We start from the raw sequence: 20,614 nt of genomic DNA on the forward strand, positions 1-20,614 counted from the left end.
AGAAATTTGACATCTGTTAAAATGTGTAAGTGTTCTCTTATTATTTTATTTTATGGCATATACTATGCTTTCTTCAGAGGATCATTTTGTTTGATGGGGGAAATGGGGAAGGAGGAAGTGGAGATGTAGGAGGAAGGGAGACAACAGCAAAATTCAGCAGCACTTGCTCACTTGTTCTTGTGCGTTCTTTTCCCAGCTAGGGCTCTTGGTTGCCATCAACAGAAATCAACTTTAGTTTACCTAGACAGAAAAGGAACATAAATGGGCAGGAAAGTTGGTAGCTCGATGGGACTACTGAGAAACAGGCTCAGGAAAAGGGCAAGGCTGCAGGAAGCCAAAGGGCCGGACCACCTCCAAGTTTACGCCCAGGAATGTCCTCTAAAGGACACTGCTGTGGCCACCACAGGAGCTGCTGCCGCTGAACACTGGAAGGTGCCCCTCAGCGAGTTCTCAGTGCTCCTCCTGTGACTCATGTCCCCTTCGCGTAGATCAGGTGGGGGCTCTGACTCTCAGACAGGTACCCACTGTCTGCTGCTGGCATTCAGGTCAGCAAGTGTCTCGAGTTTTCGTTGTCATGTGACGGGAGGCAGGACTCTCCTCTTCCCCCAGATTCACACACTGGTGGATGCCCAGAGTACAGGAGGCAGGTGCCAGCCATTGGTAAGTCAGTACACTCGTACTGTAACCATCTTTCCTAAGCCAGTGAAAATCAGAGCAGTTAAAATGGACTAAAAGATACTTGTTTGGACATCTTATAAGCCTTGGCTAATTGGGGAATATGTATTTCTTATTTATAATTTTTTTCCTTCCTTTAGAATTCTGAATTGTTTTCATTTTTCTCTCATTTCCTCCTCTTTTCTCTCTCTCTCTCTCTCCATCTCTCTCTCTCTCTCTCTCTCTCTCTCTCTCTTTGTTGTTAAATTTCAAATCTGTGAAAGATTGTCCTGCAGTGGGTACAGTGGGATGTTGCATTAGAAAGGTTCTAGGCCAGAACCAAGGTGTACTTGGATTTGACTTTTTGCCTGTACCATTAATAGCTTTGAGCCTTGAATAAGCCAGTTAGCTTCTCTGCAACTCAAATTCTTCATCTATAAAATGGAAATAATAGTAGCTACTTTGTAATGTAATTATATGAACTAAGGAAATGTTTCAGAGAACCTAGTCCATAATAGATGTTCAATAAGTGATGGCTTTACATTACCATTAGCCACTTTGGGTTCTAGAAACTGTGTTCATGTCCCTTTGCAATTGTTAGCAAGTTAATAATTAGATTTAAAAACTAATTAGATATCTAAAAACTGACTTCCCTTGGAGTCATGCTGTGTTCTTGATCTTTCAGTTTTTCCACTTTGAAAGCAGATTTACAGCAAATACAATTTTTATTTTATTTTTCTATGATCCCTTTATTCATGCATGTATTTTATAGTTGTGATGCTAGCATATACATGGTTTCTTACATATACTTTTGTATTTTTCTTAAATGCTATGCCATTAAAAATTAATGTCATAATTTACCTAACTGTTTGCTTCCTGGGGATCATTTGTTGTTTCCATTATAAATATGATCATCCTACATACCATACCCTTTTTGAATCATTTCTTTAGGATAACTTCATAAGAGAGGGTAAACTGGGTCGAGTTGTATGGGCAGTTCTATAGTTCTCGATATAACATAAACACCACTGAATGTTTTTACAGCTATATCTATACACGTGTCTTGTAGTCTCTACCTGTCTTAGAGTAGGTACATGTTTGCACCTTGCCACCATCATCTCTTTCATTATTGTAAACTGCAAGATTATACTGTCACTTAGTCTTGAGAATTTTTTACTTCCACACTCACCGATATGCTTACCAACAGTGCGTCCTTATTGGGGAGACTGGCTCTGTTTATTTGCTTGATATTATATCTGTCTCCTGAGGCATACATTATCAAGAAAGCTAATCATGGTTTTAAGCATTTTTGACCAAAAATGTTATGACGGTGCCTATATGCATTGGGAACTGCACCTGGGTTTGTTCATTCATTCATTCCTTCAGTGCATATCGATCAGTTACTACATACCTATGACTCTATTGGATTCCATGGATAAGATAATAAGGCATGCATCCTGTCCCTTTAGAGTTCAGTCTGCAAGAGGGGTAGAAGTGAGTCTAAGAAACCAAGAATTGCAATGTTATGGTATGCAGCAGATGCAACTGAAATGCAAGGATAGCCTGATTCAATCTTGGAAAGTCAAGGCAGGCTTATTGCAGAGATGACATCCAAATGTGACCCTCAAGTAGGAGTCGGAGAAGCAGAGAAGGGTGGGTGATGTCAGAGAATTCCAAGCAGGATCTATGCAGGAAATGTAGGCAGTCCAGATTAGATCCGAGAGGGTGAATGATGAGAGATGAGGCTGGCTTCATGAACAGGGTTCTGCTGAAGACCATCCCTCAAGTTTGCATTTTATCTGAGCAGAAGTAGGTGACACGGTGAAGGGTTCAACCTGGGGGCTGATATGATTAGATCCCCAGTTTTAGAAAACAAGACTGCAGTGTGGTCCAAGGACAAGGCAGCCTGTGAGGGCAGTTGTGAAGTCAGGATCCTACCGCAGGAGTCCAGGGTAGAAACAATGACAGACTGAAATCAGATCTCAGCTCTGTACTGAGAGAAGTGAATGGTCAGGTTAACAGAACGGGGACAGGGACATACACAGGCATGCCTGACTTTGACCACGGGGTCAGTAATGCCACATTCTGCTGCTCTAGGGAATCCAAGATGAGGAGCAGGATTTGGGGGTAAAGAAGAGGAGAGGGGATGCGTGTAGCATTTGACATGCTGATTTGAGGTAAGATTTGAGGTGGTTTGACACATAAGGAGAAGAGTGCATTCGGGAGAGCATCCTGGGATTGCTGGTGTTAAGTCAAGGGTAGGGGCGAGGATTCTATAGGACATTAAGAAGATGGAAGAGGTGAGAGGAAGTCCCAGACAATGGGCTATCACAGAAGCCAAGGAAATGAGAGACTTAAGGAGAGCATGGCTTTAAAAAATGCATAGAGTGGCCAATTAAAAGAACTAAAAAGTACCTTTGGTCTTGGCAACAAGTAGGTCAAGTCTGATTTTGGCAAGGACAGTTTCATTAGGGTCATGTGGGTAGAAATCAGGTAGTGACACTTTGGGGGTTGCATGTGTTGGATGAAGTAGAAGTAATGAACGTAGACAAGTATTCCCGCAGTCTTGGCAGTGAGGGGATTGAGGGAAGGAGGAGAGAGAGGGAGATGATGAAGGTGAATAGTGGCTACAAGAAACATAATAATAACTAGAAGTAATTGAGTTATTAAGCTTGCCATCTACTCTTTTAAGCACTTTCTATGTATATGTGTCTGCATATAGGTACATATGTCTGCATATGCCCATTTGATTCTTACAGCCTTACAAAGTAGACATTATTTTCATCCCACACATTAGAATACTGAGACACAGAAGTTAAAAGACTTGCCTGAGTTCACATAACTTTTAAGAGCCGGAGCTGAGATTTGAACCCATGTCTACTTTAGAGTTTGGGTCTTAATCACTGTATATGTTGCCTCTTATAAATACCATCTCTTAGCAACCTGGAATGATCTCTTTGTTTAGAGATCAGGTGAAAAAAAAGAAGCAAGGCACCTCATACAGAGAACAAATGTTAATATAGAGATTTTTTTCCCCTCAATAGAACAATGGTAAAGAGTTTAAGTGTACTTGGGAGAAAAGCAATCAAGGGGGCTGTGGAGAAGTTCCCTCTGTGATAAAGATCAATAGGCAGGCTTGACTTAGCTCAGAGAGACACCTAAAGACAGCTGTGGTAGTTTAGAGTTAACGTAGCAAACAGTTGGGAGCCTGTCTGGGTCTTGAAGAAAGGAGCGAAGCTGTTCTTATGAGTCCTAATCCTGTAGAAGTAGATTAGATGAAAGAAGAATGGAGATCACTGGTAGTTGTGTTAAGCTGCCAGACTCTGCCATTAGCCCAAGTATAAGGTGATCAGCCTCTGATTGAGTTTGCATCTTTCAAAATGGTAATTCTGACAGAGCTTGTGAAGAAAGAACTGAGCGTTTTGATGGGTATTTGAATGATGCACCCTAGGGCAGGGTGAGGGATGAGGAAGAGAACAAATTAATAAGACTCAGTATTTCAAAGAAGCAAAGTAGGAAACCAATGGCCAGAAACATAATTGGGGCGGTGAGAGTGGAAACTGGTATCAGAAGAAATAATTCACTGAAAACATACTTGTTGTGTGGTCTCTCTGTCTTATGAGCCCAGCGCCCTGATAAGTAGTGAACATGGATTTGGCACGAGTTTATTTGGCTGAGGTGTGCCAGGTTTCAGGTAATACTGGCGTTCCTAAATCAAAATGAATCACAGCAATTAAAAATATGACACTGGAATCTGGGTAAGCATTTCAGGATTGGAGATATTAATTTGAGAGCAATAGCACAGAGATGAGAAGTGGGTCATATATCAATTCAAGAATAGCCTAAACTGAAAAAGAATGTCGTGTGTGTGTGTGTGTGTGTGTGTGTGTGTGTGTGCATGTGTGTGTTTGTGTGTGTCTGTGTGACTTTCCATGTGGTGTTGAAGGCAGGTATGCTGAATATTCATTTCAGAATAGATTATCTGGTCCAGATAGGGCGCAAAAATGATGTCTTGATCACCTGTCATCAAATTTCCCATGGCACATTTTTAGAGTTAGCACTTGGACCCTGGGGTCATGGCCACAGTCTACTGTAGGTCATTGTTTCTTACCTCTGGGAAATTTTGACAGGTTTCTTAGAGGTCTGGAATTATTTCTGTTCTAAGCTGTCTCCTATTATTAGACACTGTTAAGTATCTGAATGCTTTTTCATCTTTGCAGTGATAAGTGAACATAGTAACAGAAACTCACAGTATTGCTGGAAGTGAGCAAAGGCAAGTTTCTGTCCATGGTTCTAGGAATTTATTCCTCTTCAGATTCTTAGTGTTCAACACCCAACTGCCTCTGATTTACAGAAGAAAGACACCAAGGCTAGCATTTGGTGGTTACTCATGGTTCGTTCTTTCTTTCTTTCTTTCTTTCTTTTCTTTCTTTTTTTTTTTTTTTTTTTTTGTGACTCTCTGTGCTTTTTCCTAAATTGTAGTGGAAATGGTATTGGCCTAGCATAGTTTTGGGTAATGGACAGTGTTTCAGATCCTTTCCAAATAATATTGGTCTGAGAATATGAACATGAGTAGTAGAGTCTGAGTCATGAATGATGATCCCGATAGAACAGTAGCACTTGAACCACATGGATATACACCCTTGAGCAAAATAAATATTTCCTCTCTCTGTAAACCTGCCTTGTTCTATATTTGTGCTTCTGTGCATTTGGCTGTACATGCACATAGAGCCAACTTATTTATGCTCATCCCAGCTTGCATGTAATACTAGCAAATCCTCAATCTATTTCTAATATTTAGTTACTATTGACTTTCACATCATACAGAGGGTAAGGTGCCCTAGAAAGGTCATTAGTTTAATGTACATGAGGCATTAGTTTAATGTACATGAGTACATTTTCAGTGGCACATAGTTCAGTTATCTTTGTCCATATTTGTGAACATCTGATTTGTTTTAAGATGCCTTTCTTCTTTTCCTAAACCTTCAGAAGCTGATAAAGTAACTCAGTTGCCTAAGTGACTCAATAACAGAGCTTTGTCACTGGCATTTTTCCTGCTTTGCCTGAAGAGCAGGGTGGGGAATTCTTTACATAAGTACTCTCTGGACCTGTGGGTATATCATTTATAGGATGCAGGAATTGAGCTAGATGCAATGATGGCACCTGCGTGGGTAATGCTAATCTATATAATGCTGCAAACAAGTTCTTAAAAGGTAGAGTTTAATGATTTTGATTGCTGCCACATTTAGTCATAAATTGCACTGAACTATGACTGTAGAGGTAAATATTTTGAACTCTTAGGGGAAAAAAAGAATATTGTTGAAATGATATCTTCTATGGGAAGCATTTAGATTAGTTCACATGACTGTATCTCCTTGATTTCCATTTCTTTAAAAAATGCCACTCTCATCTAGAAATATGGAAATTCCTTTCAAATACACCACCAGTTTATTTATTTTGGAACTTCAAAAGACTCAAATCAATGTAGAATATTTTGAAACAAGAAACTTGTAACCAGAGTGATTTGTATGCATCTTAATTTGTTCTTCAGGAAAATTCTGACCTTATAAATTGGGCTTATAAGAAATAAAACACTGATAAAAAGCATGGCCCACTAATGAAATGATTATGTGCACTAGTTTGTGAAAGAAAAAAAATACATAATTATATGTACATATATAATATTATATAATTATATATTTTTTCCTTTGTTTTCCATTGGAGCTATTTTATAAAAGGGAGAAACACACATTTCTCTTAATGCCGTAGTGAACACATTTTGCATTATGCATTGGTCACTCTAATACGTGCAGAGAATTTCAAGTGTAGAGTCTGTGCTTCTAAAGGGCTGATGATGTAGTCGAGAAAGATCAAAGAACACCTAAAAGAAAACAAATGATTCATAAGAGCACAGAAGAGGTCCCATGTATATATGGCAGACACTGGCTATCAGAGTTCAGTTCCTGAGCTGATTAAAGATGACCAAAGTGTTTTAAGAAGTCCTTTAGAAGTGGACCTTCTACTATTCTCAAAGGAATGCTAGCTTTTAGAAGAGCAGAGGTCAAGAGTTGATACTTTCCTCGTATAGTGGTAATTGTGGTCAGCAAAGTCAGGCAGGTATAACTTAAACCACAGGTGTAACTTAAGTGGTGTTTTCAGGGTGTGTTAAGTATCATTCTGGCTGAAGTGAAGTTTTCATGAAAGGCACAATTTGGAGATAAGGATGAGAAGTAGATAAGTCCCAGGTGCATGGAAGGTACTGTTGAATTCCAGATCAACTATGTGCCCTTTATCCTGTAACATCCAGTTAGGTAGACATCCAGTTAAGGGGTTTGTGCCTTTAGGGAAGTCATAGGTGCACATGTACTCATGGTGGGAGAATGGAGAAAGGGACAGGCATGGGAGTCTATTGGGGACATCACTGTGGATTATTTAAAGTGTCAAACATTGAGAGTCCATGTGAGAGTGGTGGCAGTAGAACCAGAAAGAAAAAGATGAGCTAAGAAACATTTCAAAGGCAGAATTAACCTGTCCCAATGTTTAACTGGATTTGGAAATATTGGAAGGAGCAATAATTATTTCATCAGAAAAATCAGTGGAGCTGTCTATTATAATAGATGAACCCCTGCATGCCATCAATCTGTAGTCTGAACAACAAAGCCAAGATGACTTGGGAGAGTGGAATTTTGTCTTCTGTGGTTGATGACCTCACCCCACATGACTTATTTTTGTTATTATTCTGTTATATAACAGAATTATGGGATATTCTGTTCCCTTCAGATGACAAATGTTGGAATGGCATTATTGAGAACTTCAGATGTTGACTAGGGAATCCTTTCTTCTAAGGGGTGTGACTTTATCATCACATATCCTGAACATGTGGGCTAAGATCCCTCTCCATCTCCTTTTTCCTCATCTGCAACAAGGCTGGAACCAACAGCTATCTTCTGATTGCATATGTGGATTTGACAAAAATAATTACCATGTGTGACCCTCCATATTGTGCCTCTTTGTCAAAAGTCTTTTAGGCACATATCACTGGGATGTTTCTTTTAGTAGTACCATGAGATAGGCATAATTTTCCAATAAAACACAAAGAAAAGAAAATTCTTTAAATTGGATAATAAATTGGATTTTTGCCCATCTGGATAGGGTAGGTCAAGGTTAGTGCTTTGAGTGCTTTAGCCTAGAATAAGTAAGCAAAATTTTATACATAAATATCACTTATATGCCACTTACATTAAATTTGTGCTGTGGATACATATCAAGGGCTGCTTTCAGGGTCTTATCCATATTCATTGGCTGATGTAACAGCAAAATGGGATGGGAGTCTTCACTGGAAAACACCCCACATGTTGATGTCTGGTGTCCAAAGTTGATGTCGGTATTAATATTATCTCAAGGGATAGCAGATTTCAGATTGGTGAACCAAACATGTTTAGAAATCAGTCTCCCTTTTCTACATCAAAGTACTGCTCTGCCTTCAACTATTTTCTGAGAATGGAGACTAAGTAGATAGGTGCTCCAAATGATAACTATAAACACAGATCAAAGATCAAACATGGATGAAGGGGATTACCATCTTATAGGACTGTACATTGTTGTAAATATTTATGTACTTGTTTTTCTCGAGGTCAAATAAAATACACCTTAAACATTTTCCTGGGTCCACATATAAGTGATTAAACACCTTATTCATTTTGTACTCACAGTATAATGTGAATGAATTAGAATTAGTGAAGAGAAGATTGGCTTATATAATTCAGATAATTACTGCAGCCCAGTAAAATGCATGCTTATTGTCAATATTAGGCCTTATTAATTCTTTTTATTGGTTTGCCATTCCTTTAGTGGTGTGTCCTTCTCCAAACTCTTCTCAAGAACACGAATATTGAATAAATGAGTGAATAAAAGACTGAATTGGTAAATAGGATTCTCTGGGGACAGCACAGCTTTTAAACTAGCAAATTGGTTCTGTGATGGACTGATCTAAAATGTATTAGATAATAATTATGGTTTACAATTAAAGATTTACATGCATTAGTTTATCTTCAGAACCACACTGTGGGTTAGGTGTTATTTTTAACCCATTTTGTAGATTAGAAAGTTGGGGGAAAAGGTAGTAAACATCTGGTTCAGAATAAGACAGTAGATAAGCTACAGAGCTGTGATTCAAAGCCAGAAATTGACTTATGACCCCAGACTCTTAGAAATTACGCTATACTATCCCCAATTATGGAGTGGAGGACTCCTACATTATATAAAAATTTTAGTTCCGTATGTGTTGAGAGCTTTTTGATATCCAAAGGGATTACTCTTTAATTTTTGAAATACTTGGAAGGGCCATGAGTGGAAAAGTTGTGTGCTTTGGATCTTCTTGAGTCGTTGTATACTCAGGGCTTTTCTAAGTTACACCGAATGAGCATTTCAGCTTAAAAACTTTTTAAAGGGGCGCCTGGGTGGCTCAGTCGGTTGAGGGTTCGACCTCGGCTCAGGTCATGATCTCACGGTTTGTGGGTTCAAGCCCTGCATCGGGCTCTATGCTGACAGCTAGCTCAGAACCTGGAGCCTATTTCAGATTCTGTGTCTCCCTCTCTCTCTGACCCTCCCCTGCTCACACTGCCTCTCTCTCTCTCTCTGTGTCAGAAATAAATAAAACATTAAAAAAATAAAAACATTTTAAAGCATTTTGCTGACTAGGTATTTCTAGGTAAATCAGACTCCCTGCTAGCTATACACATTGGGTGTACTCTGGATTTATTCAGTTATGAAGTCAGTTTTCCGGGTATCTATTACCTTTTCAACTAAACAAAGCATTCTATGTCATGAGACATGTAATCAGACTTCGATATGAACCTCAACAATATGATTGGGAAACTAAACATATTTCAGGAAGAAGGGCCCATAATACATTGCAAGTTACTGTTTGAGAGATTTATTTCTCTTCCATTACCATTGCATATATGTCAGAACATAGTAGAGTTTCTAGCTGAGGGTTAGCTTCAGTTTTGCAGAAAAACAGTTAACGTCATAACTGTGAGGCTGAACATCGCTACCATATAAGTTGTTGCTCTGTCTTACTCATTTCGCATCCAGTGAAAGTGAGAGACCTTAATTCTTCTTTCTTTGAAGAAGGGAAGCAGGAAAAAATGGTGATTATGTGCTTTTTGATGGATCTGTGAGCAACCATAGAATGAAGATAGGCCTAGATACTTCTGATGGTATCTTGTCTTTGTTTGTTAGAGGTAGTACTTCTGAAAACTTCATTTGACATTTGGTATTTAACTTTTCTATTTTCCAATTACAGTAATTTCTGTGGTTTCTGTAATTATCTCTCTCATACACATGAGCATGTATATACGTATAGATACACACAACCAAGACTGTATGATATTAGAAATGTTTCACTTCTCTGGCTCCATAGTGTTAGGTGATGTTTCATAGTGTAAATGCATCCAAGAAGAAAAGAGCTAAGGACTCACATACTGGTAGAAGGCATATTTATTCCTCACCAGGCTGGGGGGACACTGCATGTCTTGCCAAATGAGTTTGCCATCCATGAGCCTCAGATTCTGCCAGAGGCTAGGGTTCTACTGGATGCGTTTGCCGGTAAATCACTCATTTCAAGGAGTCCAAAGTGACCTGCATCAATGGCATGGCCGCTCTCAGAAGGCTTGGTTGTTGACCCCAGGCCACCTGTCTTCCCTCAGTACCTCCATATATGTCTCTTTGAGAATTTCTAGTGGCCACCATGTACTCAAGTTCATTGAATTTACAGTGATCACTGTTAGCCTTAAACATATAAGGGAAAGAAAACAAATCCCACCATTTTATGTTCTACACTGTATTTGTGTACAAAATGTAAGGGTCACAATTTTGGGAATTATTTTCTTTGGCATACTAAAATGTTGTGGAAAGTGAACTAACTATTCTATATATCAAAATGCGTAAGGACTAGAGCTTTCACGATTACTGTAAAATATTTTAAATGACAGTAAGCCACCTGTACATATGTAGGAATAGCCAGGTACACATTACTGATTTCTATATATGTAAAATTAGGTGTTATACATGAGTAAGCGTGTAGCTGAGCAAAAGAGGACATGGTACAAAGTGAGGCTAAGGTTGCAGACTTGACTCCTATATAGCCTGTTTGGTTAATTCAGTTCTTAATCCATAAATTGAACCCCTGACCCTTGGTCATAGCTTGTGAAATATTGCAGCTGGTCCAGAAAGGCAAAGCAAATGAATTAGGGCAACACACCCCACTATTGAGAAAACAAGCAAATTTATCAGGGTAGATCCATAATGTATCTGTTCTTTTGAGGGCAAGTTTAATTTTACTCTCAAATTCAGTGTGATTTTGATATTACTATGTAAGTCTTGTTAAAATATGTAAATAGGGCATTTACTAAACTGTCTTTATTTAGTGTTCTTTTAAGTGATCATAAAATTTTAATGACTATTATTACTGATACTCTAATAAGTACTTCAATGAATTTTTTGATGGTTAAATATAATTTGTATGTTACTCCAGAATCTCAATGTGGGGATTTTAATATTGAAACATTACCATAAAATATTCATGCCATCAGCTTTCCATATTGCTCTACCATAGAATAAATGCATGTTGATTTGAACTTAAATCTTTCTGACATTCAGTGGTTTGGGTATCACAAAATCTTGTAATGCATTAGTCATTCAGCTGAAGGAAAGTGACTTGCATTTTCAGAGTATTTATAAATTGATGTTAAAAACCATTTTATTCTAGCCAAGAAGGCTTCTGCTTTAGAGTCTAATTTTGGACATATATGTGGGTTACTTAAATAGAAAGATAACATTAATCTTTCAGGAGCAACAAGTGCTGGGTGAGGTTAAGGCTAAGAGTTTAGCATTCCTGTTATCAAAATGCTATTGTTGGACTTAAGGACCACAATATATGATCATTACTGAATGTTTAAATAATGTGGATTCTTTTGAACTCTGCTACGTGATACTGTGTTTCCTCACACCTTAAATCCCCCCACCCCCAAACTTTTATTTATTTATTTTTTTAAGGCAGACCAGCCATTAGTGGGAAAGGTTTCATCTCCTGTGCCTGTGATTAGCTTGATGGCAAATGAAGCAGCTCCTGATACTGTGTTCATGCTGCTATTTATGTAGACATTAGGCACAGGATCAGGTTTTTAACAATATGACTGCTTGGGCTTTATGTTACACGTCATGAAACATTTTGCTGATGCTTTATAAATAGTGTTACCTATTTATAACCTTCAGCCACTATTCTTTTAGTGGCATTCTCAAGTGGCTTTTGCTTTGGTTAACATCAGCCACTCATAGGCACTTCTGGTCCATTGCTCGAAAAATTACATGGGAATATGTGACTTTTAGTGGGCCAAATCTTAATGCAACTCTGGGAAATCATTAGAAGTAAGGAAGTTAGGATGTAATTGACGGCGGATAACAAACACCGAAAATGTTGAAAAGAAACAGATCGGGTGAGTTGTAGCTTATGAAAATGTCATTCGACAGATGCAGAATGGTAGCATTATTTGAAAAGATCTCTCCATACACTGGGAGTCTTATATTCCATTAAAAGCAGAAAAAGAAGGAAAAAGGGTGCCTGGGTGGCTTAGTCAGTTAAGCGTCCAACTTTCACTTAGGTCATGATCTCGCCGTTCGTGGGTTTGAGCCCCGCGTAGGGCTCTGTGCTGACTGCCGGCTCAGAGCCTGGAGCCTATTTCAGAGTCTGTGCCTCCCTCTCTCTCTGACCCTCCCCTGCTCACGCTGTCTCTCTCTCTCTCTCCTAGAAATAAATAAAAATATTTAAAAAAAAAAAGAAAGAAAAGAAAAAGAAGGAAAAAACCTGAGGTGACAGGAGATTCCTATGGGGGAAGAGCTGTCTGTGCGTATCTCAGGGAATCTTTGGGGGACATTTATTCTCATCTTGGAGGTAGAGGGAAGATTTTAAAGTTAATAATATTTCTGCCTCCTTACCCCTTCCTTCCCTCGTGCTTACAGGCAAAAGCGAAAACGTGCCCCATACCCCACGTATCTAATAGAGAATCTACATCAAAACCAGAAAAGGTAGAGAAAAGCAAGCCAAGTGAGGGAAAGAGATCAGCCCCATATTTTGGGGCAGCTTGTAAAATCAGGAAAGGCCTTTGCGGACCCAAGAGCCGGACAGAACCCCCCGCCAGCCCCAGGTGCCCCATTCACGAATGCAGCCCCACGAGGCTGCTGTTTCTCATCACAGTCCCTACAGAACAACAAAGGATTCCAACAGATTTGTATTAATAAATAAGGTAGAGAAAGAGCAAGATGAAATGAAGGGGAAAAAAATTAACCTTCCTAAATTTTTTTTTTTTGGTTGGCACTTTTTGACCTGGGAGGGACTCTTGTGAAGAGAACATTTCCAAGCCTGCATTATCTGTGTTCTATTCCCCTCCCCGACTGGTTCAGAGCAGAGCACGCACTTTCCATTCAGTTCCAACCTCCCTGCAGGCTTTCAGTGACAGCAGAAGACACTCACAGGTGAGGGCAGCTCTGTGGTGGGTACATTTCAGATATCCATAGGCACACGGTGGCCAAGCCAAAACCCAGTAGACCTTCTTCTGGGAGCGTCCACTACATCCTTCTAGGCAACTTCTGACAAAATGGAGCTGTGGCCATAGGCTTGAATCCCTCTTACGGTGATCAGAAGCCTTTTCCTAACCACAGAAAGCAAACGCATGACTTCTAGGATATGTTCACATTAAGGAGGGGACCTGCCTTTAATAGGCAAAGTCTGCAGGCCTTGTGCATCATATCCGTCCTATAGTAGGATGATGCCAGGCATTAAAGCTTGGGGAGGATGTAAAAGTCGAGCATAGTAAGACTAGATTAGCGTATATCACAGTGCACCGTACCAAAAATGGAGGTGGCTTTTCCATCCCAGTTGATTACTTAGAAACGCCACACACTGAGGTCTACCCTGTGGCCAGCTGGATTTCCGCAGCAAAGTCACTAAGAGGGGTTGTACATCATGAGGGATGGTTACTTTAAAATGCAGGCAAGCAAGCCCAGAGTTAAGGAAATAAGCCAGGAGGAGCGGAATAACTTGAGCATACCCACTTAGGTGGGTCACAGAATGAGCTACATGGTAGAAAATCATTTTATGCCCAGGAACCTTAAAGAATAACCCTAAAAAGAGAGTGCTCAAAGAGTCTAGATATACTTTTGTTCCTTGTAAACAGTTATTTCAGAGTGATTTCCCTGAAGGTTAGCAGTGACCTGCCTAAAGGTTTGTGGTCAACAAAAGTCTTTTGGGAAAGATCTTTAGCCACTTTGAAGTTGAAAGTCAATGCCTGCTCTGAATTGTGACAGGCCAGTAAACCCCAAACAGGTCTGAATGGAGTGGAGGTATGAGAGAATCAATTCTCCCTGCCATGCTCGTAGGCAAAAATGTTAAAAACTATGCTCAGCCTCTTGAATCTTTTATTTTCTTCCTTTAATGCCAAGCCATGTATAATAATCCAGCAGATTATACAATTAAAGCCCACTGAGAGGTCTGTTCATTTATCTCGGCTGTGGCTTCTATCAAGCATTCCTCAATTATTTCCCATAGTCAGTATTTAAAAAAAAAACAAAAAACAAAAAAACCTGGCAACGATGTCAACTTCAGTAAGTTAAGATGCTCTGCTTCTTTTGCTGTTTATGCTTCAGTGCCTTATTAAATGCACCAGCTAAACAGAAAATGCAGTATAAATATGTTTCATGAGTCATTTAAGGATTCAGCCAAGAGACATTGCAATTGACTTTTGAGTCCATTTTTAGAACAAACTCTTTCAAGACCCTTCTCAACAGGAACACTTCCCCTGCACTAGAACTGACATGACTGTATGCATTACTTTATTTTGATACTGACATTTAAACAATAAAATAAAGCCATTTAAAACAAATAGTAGTGCTTTAAGTGTCTGGGCTGTCAAGATATCAAATTATATAACTTGGAAAAAATCAGAATTCATTGTTAATGGTATGCACTTAACACAAAGGGTCGCTGGAGTACTCACCAGATATATATTCAGCTACCATGTTGGAGCTAACAGGCTGTATTCCTTTAGATAGAATTGAGTATATTCACTTAAATGGGCTTGACTCTAGTACAATCACTGTATTCAAATGTCAAAAAAAAAAAGAGAGAGAGAGAAAGAGGATGTCACAGAGGGTCACAAATTATGTTGGATTTTGACAGATTGTAGCCTTGCTTTACAAGAGCAGTAACATCTCATTTGTCACCGTTTGATCTGTAAGTGCGGGAATGAGAGCGGAAGGCCCTCCATCTCCGCCACAATTTAATCGCTCTGAGGCCGCCAGTGGTGGTGAGAGCCACCTGCCCAGGCACCGCACTGCTGATCTGTTTTAATTTAATCGTCCGTCAGCTGGATGAAAGCATAAATCGTCTGCCTTTGATCTGCAAATGGTGTGTTTTTGTAAAAGCGGGGTGTGGGATCAGGGAGAAGGGGCTTCGAATTCTCGGTGCAGCCTGGACGAGGGTGGCCCTACCGACACACCCAGAGTGGCGTTTGACTTCCCAGGAGTTGCAGACCAAGAAAAGACTCTGGTGAAACACAGGGCAAAACAGGAAAGTAGCGAAAGGAAACCGATTTGTGCTAAAAGGTTAACAATGGAATAAAACCTTCCAGGCGTAATAAGATACTGTTCTCAGAGGACGAAAAACAGTTACCCATTCATATCCACTCATCTTTTAAATACATTCTGTTGCTGTTCGCGTTTGTATTTTGGCTGCAGGAGAAACAACAGAAGAGAATGTAAAAAGGTTTTTTGTTGTTGTTGTTGATGTTTTTAAACACGTGTCCTGTGAATGGCGAGCATTGTGAATATTACCTAAGTTTTCTAAGGAGGGCATACGCGGTCAAAGATGGTTTTGTTAAAGTTGGGAGGTGTGGAGAAGCATACACGTTTAAATAAAATAAATGACATGAAGATTGAACACAGTAAGTGGTACATCAGCATAATTATGAGCATTTAAGTGGTGTCATAGACAAACATTTTAAGGTGCTTTCCACATCATTCCTTAGTCTATTTCTCAGAATCGCAAATAATATATTTTTATGAATAAAAGGGAAACACTTTATAGCACTTCTGCCAAAAACAAATTGGGAAAGAAGAATAGTCAAAAACACATTCCATGTTTTATAGTTTTTAAAAGAATGACTCTTTAGTACAGAGATTAAAGAAATAGTACCAGGTTTTATAGCCATCAGTAGAAATACTTCCACCATTAGAAGATGTTACCTTCTTGATAGTTGTTTTTTTTTTTTTTTAATGACTCCTGTAAACAGGAACTTGGGGGCATGCTATACATTTTGACACACAAAAAAGTCCAGTGCATATATTTAGTAACCAAAATATTTCTAAGGAAGAATTCATTTCGGGAAAAATCCCCAAGAGTAAACTAGAAATTTCCAAAAGACTTCCCCCAGCCTACAGGGAGTTGCTCCGTAAACCAAAGAAAAATTCCCCCTGAAATTCCTTTAGGATACCATGGAAAGCAGAAACAATTTACAGTTCAATTCCAAAAGCTAAAACTTTCTCCACTTGGTAATGGTTCTAATAAAATTACCAGCAGAGGGGGAGGCCCCCAAAGACCAGTTGAGTCATCCTGTTTATTCTGGGCCATGTATTTAGTTTGGCGTTCACCTTCCATAATTTCCATTAATGGCTTTTCTAAGCAGTATTTGCATAGGAAACATAAAGGTGTCTCTGCCACTTCCATTTATTAAGTTATTCCACTGCACTGCCGCTGGCTCAGAGGTAAACATCGCTGAGCTTTTAGGTGAAATCAAGTCCCACAAAGCAGTTTGGAAAAACTTGAATTTTGATAAGGGACTCTGAGGAATAGAAATAGCAGTTGTGCCACTTTCATTTGTGTGAGTGAAAGGGGAGAGCGGAGGATCCGGATTCTTCCTACCTTGTAGGGCTAAGCTCCGCTCATGTGCTTGGACCCAGGACAGATCACAAAGAGGGAAGGGATACAGGAAAGGAGGGAGAGGAGATCGAAGGAAGAAGAGTGGAGAAAGGAAATGTAAAGTGTGTTATGTATGTATGTGTGTGTTATGTATGTTATGTCATACATAACACACTTTTTTTTCTTTGGAAGTGATGCAGGGCCCCTAGTAAGCTCCTTTACGTGCCCTTCGCTGTAACCCAGGATCCTACTATTCTACTGCAATTTTTTGACACCTTGGAATTAAAACAATTATTTTCCTGTCTTTTCCTCCAAGACAAATTCATTCATTTGTTCCTTCCTTCTTTTCTTCCTTCCTCCCTCTCTCTTCCTTCCTTCTTCCTTTGTTTCTTTCTTTTTGAACAAGAGTCAATCTTAAGAGTATCGAGTATATCATCTACTATCATTGGACACATGCAGGGATTCATCCTTTTCCTGACCTCTTACATCTTTTCAGTTACTAAGCCTAGTAGATTCCACCTACAGAAGATCCTTTGATCTTTTTCTATGCATCCCCTTTGCCACTGCTTTAGTATAGGTCACTCTCTTTTATCATATGCGTGACTGAATTTGTCCTCACTGGCCCACATGTCTTCAGCACCACCTATGCCCATCATCTTTTGCACCACGTAGGATGAATTCCAAATGTCCGAGCCATCATATAGGGAGCTATTTACAATTAGAACCAAACTTATCTCCCTGGCCTTCTTCAGGTACCTTAGGTTTTAGCCCCCTTGCTCATGATTGCCTGCACATAGCATATCCTCATTCCTACATATCTCTGCTTGTTCAGTCTCTCCATCTGGCATGCCCTTCTCATCCTCATTTTTGCCTGGAGAAGTCAACACATCTAGAAGAAATGACTTTGTTTTGTGAAGACTTCCTGAATCCTCAGGCAGGATTGATTGGTTTTTGCTCTACACTCCCATAGAATTTTTTACATACCTCCAGTATAGCACAAAATATATTACAATGAATTATTAAAGAGTCCCCCAGTGGATTCTGGGTCCTTGAGGGCAGACAGTAAGTTTCATTCTTGTCTGACCTTCTCGCCTCTTGCCCCTAAACCTAGCATAGTGTTTGTGACCTGAGTCAATAGTGTTCCATCAGTATTGATGATAAACTCATTGGCAGTGATATACTAGGAGCATTCTTTGAAGGTTCACTTGACTTGTGTATGTGTGTGTGTAATCATGCTTGTATGAGTGTGTGCATGTTTATATGTGTGTTATATTTATCAGTAGGCTTAATTTTTACGTACTCTTTTATAAGACTTTGTATCTAATGACTCAATGCTAGCATCTGTTGTGCCAATTGAATTAGTCCTCCAGGCTACTCTAAGAAAATCTGGCTATTAAATTATATGAAAAGGAATCACAAACAATAGAGAGAGATAAAGAGAGACAAGAACCAGCCATTTATCTTGAGTATATACTGGTTGCCAAATTCTGTCCTTAGATGCTTTTTATGATCTTAGTCATACTTCTCAGAGGCCGTAAAATAGCTGGACCCCAGGTCTGCCATTTTTGGTAGAGTGAACTTGGGCAGTTACTTAGCCACTGCGTGCTTCTGTTTCTTTTGCTATTTTTCTCATAGGTTACTGTAAGGAATAAATGAGTTAATACATGTAAAGCACTTATGACATTGCTTTGCACATACTAAGTGCTCAATATTGTCATATATATATATGTAGTAGCACCTACCTATATATATATAATATATATATATATAATATATAATATATATATATAATAGCACCTACAATCCTTATGTCCTTACAGATAAAGAGGCTGAGGCTTAGAGAGTGTTTAGGTATCCTGGCCAAAGTCACATGGCTAGGAAGTAGCAGAGCCAGGGCTAGGGGGTTGGGGGTGGGGGAATCCCATTCAGTGCCTTAGGCACTTCCGTTTTTCCTCCTCGGCAACATGCGTCCCTCTCCAGAATCCCCTATCAGAACCTGTCCAAAGCATTCAAAATAATTCAAAAGAAAGAAGTGTTTTTTTAATTAAATGATCACACTGAAGCTATGTCAAATGGGGAAAAAATATTCCTCCAAATATTCTTTTAATGACTTCAATCCCTGTAAGCTGAGTTGACATCACCTATTACAGAGATGGGGAAATCAGGCAAGGATAAAGTTGGTTGAGGGGGATAGTGAAAGTCTGTATTTTTCTAAACTCAATGTTAAATCCTGCCAACAATAGGAGTTCTGGTTTGGGAAATGGCAGCTACTTTAGGATCATTTTGGAACCTGGAGCCAAAGAAAATACACACACTGAATTTTGTACAATTATCTAGACTTTACTCTAAGGGCACTTCATGGTTTTAAAGATTTCAAGTCTATTTTAATAACTTATATTTCTGTTGCTAAATGTGTGACCTCTAAATTGAAGGCACACCTGCTATTGTACACACTGCTCTGTACCAAATACTGTATAGGGAAATAAATGAGGGCTAGGCTCTTCTGTGACAATGAACTTCACTTTCGTGGAGACTGATCACTCTTGAGAGGTGATAAATGCCAGTGGAAAGGTACAGTAAGCCATCATATATTAAATATGGAAGAGTACTTTTAAATAATACTGAAACATGCAAAATACAAGCTGACAGCTCCCACCAAATGAATTGTAAGCCAAGATTTTGTTTGACAGAATTAACAACTAATGAAGATTTTGACAAGAAATGCCAACCTACACAACATATATGTTAGCTACAATAATGCTGTTTTTATATGTGTCTCCTGTCTCTTTTGGGGTTATTTTTAAGAGAGTTTAAGATTATTTTCAGAAGAAAGAAGACTGTTTTCTAAAGTGGTTTTTAACTACGATTAATTATTGCATCCCAGAGGATTCTATCTTCTTGAATCTGATTGAAATAGTTAGGGATCTTATTGTTTGTATTTTTTCAGAGAACAGATACTGCCACAACACGAAGCCTGGATTATTGCTTTTGTTGTTTGTGGTTAGAAGTAGGAATGTAGGCGTATTAGAGACTGTGGCCACTTGGGGGTTCCGAGCTCTGTTGCAGAAGCCGTTGGCAAGGATGAAGTGGGCTCTCCAGGGTAGATGAAGGTGTGACTCCATCAAAGGCTCTCTCGAGACAAGTACAGAAGAAGTGTTGGCTTCTTTGCGAAAAGGTCTGTGTTCCCTTCATTTGATGTTTGTGTGCCAGCCATTGTGCTAGGCTTTAAGTATACACTCGTAAACAAAAGCCGATGCGATCCATGTTCTAGAAAAGTTGATTATGTCATGTGTAATAATCTCCTGAATAAATGTAACAGTGAAAGTACTTAATGTAGCAGAGGTAGGTGGTGCCATGATGTACTTGTAATAGCTTAACAGGCACCGCTAGTATGAACATCTTGTGTTGTACACAGTACAAACACCCATTTGTGGTAGATTTGTTACAGAGAGGTAGCATTCACTGGAGATTGCACAGTGCAAAAGAGAAGGTGAAAGGAAATTCAAAACTCATAACTAAGAAAGATGTGCCTGTACCGGAGATTCCTCTGAGCAATACAGAAGGTATCTAGGTCATTTCTTTGTGTACCTTTCGGAAGAAATGATCCCTCCTTTTTTTTTTTTTTTGGTTTCTAGATTATTTTGGTTACATTAATTTCAGAAGTGTTTTGTGGACCAGGGGAGATTGGCAAAGGTGTTTTTAGAACAAGTTTCAGTCTGATTGCTTCATTAGATTTTAATAATATGCTTGGTGATTCCTGACTATTTTGAATGAGCTCCGGTCAGTAAGAACCATCGGGCTTGGGAAACTGTGCACGTGTGCCCTGAGTTGGGGAGACAGGTTAAGCTAGCTGTGGCAGCTCATCAGTTGTAGAGCCAAAAATAGATCACTGGCTTCTGAGTTCAGTGTCTGGGCACTGGAATATCCCACAACACGCCATGCACAAGAGCCCAGTAATGTGGTCCGACCCCATCGTTTCTGTGAATT

The 20,614-nt window shown here is 39.3% G+C and overlaps 1 protein-coding gene across 1 annotated transcript in view; it reads left to right on the forward strand.

The window, feature by feature from the left end:
* ESRRG (estrogen related receptor gamma) overlaps nucleotides 1-20,614 on the forward strand; it is a 227,591-nt gene that overhangs the window by 102,577 nt on the left and 104,400 nt on the right. The gene's annotated exons all lie outside the window — the stretch shown is intronic.

The sequence above is a fragment of the Hyaena hyaena genome, unplaced genomic scaffold (genome assembly GCF_003009895.1).
Source record: "Hyaena hyaena isolate Hyena2069 unplaced genomic scaffold, ASM300989v1 scaffold_349, whole genome shotgun sequence".
NCBI lineage: Eukaryota > Metazoa > Chordata > Mammalia > Carnivora > Hyaenidae > Hyaena > Hyaena hyaena.